Source organism: Sceloporus undulatus, chromosome 2 (genome assembly GCF_019175285.1).
Source record: "Sceloporus undulatus isolate JIND9_A2432 ecotype Alabama chromosome 2, SceUnd_v1.1, whole genome shotgun sequence".
Lineage (NCBI taxonomy): Eukaryota > Metazoa > Chordata > Lepidosauria > Squamata > Phrynosomatidae > Sceloporus > Sceloporus undulatus.
In genome coordinates, this window is record NC_056523.1 from 75834283 (window position 1) to 75837458 (window position 3176).

The window sequence follows — 3176 nt, forward strand, 5'->3', positions numbered from 1 at the left end:
TATTTGAAAACCAGCTATTTAAACAGCACAAAATTCAGCTTCTGTTCAATCCATAATAGGAGCAAATTGATGGGCACAATGATGAGAGTAGACAACAAGAGAAGGTGGCAGCTCCTTGAGGGGTGCAAGAAAGGGATGGGATGCAGCTGGGTTACTTAAAACCTTTAGGCTCTTAAAGGGAGTTCCAGAACCAGCCCTTGATGACTAATAATGACTAATATTCTTAAAGTTCAGAATTCTTAAAGATGGTTTTCTCATGGAACAGGAGTGGAATGTTACTCATCCAGCACAGTGGGACGGAGGATTTGATGTGCAATCCCCATATCTCTACAGCAGGTTTTGTAGGGACTGAGCTGGGTAACTTTTATTATTGTTATTTGCCTTCAGGTCATTTCTGACTTATGACAAGCTTAAGGTGAACCTATCATGGGGTTTTCTTGGCAAGATTTGTTCAGAGGAGGTTTGCCATTGCCTTCCTCTGAGACTGAGAGAGTGTGACTCACCCAAGGTTACCCAGTGGGTTTCCATGGCTGATCAGGGGTTTGAACCTCGGTCTCTAGATTCATAGTCTCAAAGCACTTCACCACATTGGTCTTCATGTAACTTTTATAATCTCTTCTGATTTATCTCTACATATGGGCATAACGGGGGGAAATTGCATTTCTGGCTTCCAACTCCTGGGATCCCTTGGCTGGTGTGGTCATGCAGGCAGGAGGATTGTAGTCCCCCCAAAATAACATTTCCCAGCTCTTTATATTGGGCTGTTGAGAGAGATTGATTGTATAGTCTGTATTGCTAGCATTCCTTAGTAATGAGTGCCAGGGATAGAAGGATAGCCCCTTGTGCTGATAGGGAGAGTCTCCTAACTTATCTAGTTTTCTTGGTTTTGCCTAAAGGGAGATGATGATGTTCTGCACAATGTGCTCTGATTGAGTTCTGCATTTCAGTGTAACAGAAAGTTGCCTCTGAATATTTTCTTGCCTAAGAAAATCTTATAAAACACATGGGATCACCATGAGTCAACAGGTGACTTGAAGGCACATATACATAGACCCATTTCTAAATCCTTTGATGAGCAGTGGGGATAGATGGCATTTCATGTTACTTTCTGCACTCCTCTGGAAAGAGATTGAGAAACTCTGCCATTTCATTCCCTGTTTATATGTGTTTTTGTAAGGCAGCAAACTCAAAAAACACTTACTAAGTGTGATATATGTTGTGTTCCCATTTGGGCTTGTTTCTGATTAAACATGCGTGGGCTTGGGGTGCTGCGTGCATATGCTAAATCTTAAGTTTATCAGATATAGATGGTTTCTCATTGAGTTCAGCTGGAGAAGGTGAATTACACATTTAAAAAGGCACATGCTGATGTTCTGTTCTTTAAGTAGATAAGATGCATATTTGTACAGGCTGGGATGTGAAAAGTACTGGCATGCAATTGTCATTCCTCACGTTTTGGGAGCTAATGTCCAAGACAACTAGAGGACTTTTGGTCACTGTCCTTTTTATGATTAGAAAATGCTTCCATAAGGTGTCCTTGGATGGCAAGAATTTTAGCAAAGACCTGTTGAGCCTCTTTTGGGTCTTGACCAGGTTCCCTAGCCTGATCCACTCCCACAATACTGGAGGTTGTAGTCCAGTGCATGTGAAGGGCACCTGTTTGGGAAAGCATGATCTAAATCAGTATTTTACTTGAAATAGTGGTCCATGGATCAGCGCCAGTTCCTGAGCTATTGGCTGCTGGTCCATGACAAGTTTATAAGAAAGGAAGGAAGTGTTATAAACAATGGATGCAGATATGGTGCTGGTCTTTGACTATGTACTTTAGACATATCCCAAGAAGAGAAAACTCACTAGAAAAGACAATGTTTGCTAAAGTGGAGAGCAGTAGGAAGAAGAAAAGTGTATACTGGATAGATAGACTCAATCAAGGAAGCCACAACCCTGAGTCTACAAGACTTGAGCAGGGCAGTTGATGATAGGTGACTTGGAGGTCTCTCAATTAAATACCGGTAAACTGCAAGTTGACTTGACTGCAATTAACAACTTTGGCATGTTGGGAAAAACAACTGCTGGTCCTTCATATCAGATAGGTTAAGAAACACTGATCTAAACCAGGGGCTCTTAGCCTTTGGTTCTGCAGATGCTTTAGATTTCTCAGTACCTGAGTCTCCAATACAGGATTTTGGGAGCTGAAGTCCAAGACATCTGGCGAACCAGAGATTGAGAATCCCTGGTCTAGACAGTAGTTTGCACAGCAAACTCTTAGATAAAATAATCCCTTGAGGGGGTAAGGATGGGGTTGGAAATCTTGAAACCACAGGGAAACATCAGTTCAACCAGGGAAAAGGATGTTTTCTTTGGCTGATCCTGATGTTGCCAAAGGAGGATGACCATATCCAATAAGAGCCTAACCACACAGAAGTGCATGTAGCAGCTGTAAATATACTGTATGGAGTTTGAATCATTTTAGTGTTGTGAAGAACTAATTCTGTTTCTCCACTGTCTCTTACGTTGAGTGAAGTGCATCTGCAGCACTGCCTACCCAACTGGGAGAGACTGTGCCCACGTGTGAAAATGTGTGAAGATGATTAATCAGTGAGGAAGCACAGAAGCTTAGGTAATTGTTTCTGTGTTGTGGTATATACATGTGTTAGCTCTGCACACAAGAGCATTCTGCAGTGTGCAGGGCTGGATTAAGACACGACATAGCCTTTATCTGTGTTAAACACCATAATATATCAAAATTTGAAAGTGGATAATTTTTTTTATTTATATTCCCCTCCTTCTCTTTTTTCTTAGTGTTTTTGTTTAGAGACCCCTTATAATTTGATGCCCTAAACTGCAGTTCATTTACATGTGTGGAAATTTAGCATTGTCAGTGTGTAGTACAGGTGTCTTTCATGTTGCACCTCAGATCCTGTACAGATAAAGGTGGGGTAAAAATCCAGTAAATAAAAAATAAATAGTGCTATGATTTCACTTTAAACTGCCATGGCTGGATCCTATAAAATCCTGGGATTTCCTGTTTACAGAGCAGTATTTTAGATTTCTCAGAGAGATCCTCTAGTACCTCAGATTCTGACCAAACAAAAACCCCAGGATTCCATGGGATCCAACCATAGCAGTTAAAGTGCAATTATATTTCTATGTTGGTGTGGTGTGAAAGGGTCCCA

General features: G+C 41.2%; 1 protein-coding gene across 1 annotated transcript in view; it reads left to right on the forward strand.

The window, feature by feature from the left end:
- Positions 1-22: 22 nt before the first annotated feature.
- HYAL3 (hyaluronidase 3) overlaps positions 23-3176 on the forward strand; it is an 81953-nt gene continuing 78799 nt past the window's right edge. Inside the window, exons 1-2 of the mRNA XM_042448972.1 lie at positions 23-357; positions 2525-2620. The gene's annotated coding sequence lies outside the window, so the exon portion shown is untranslated. The remainder of the gene's footprint in view (positions 358-2524; positions 2621-3176) is intronic.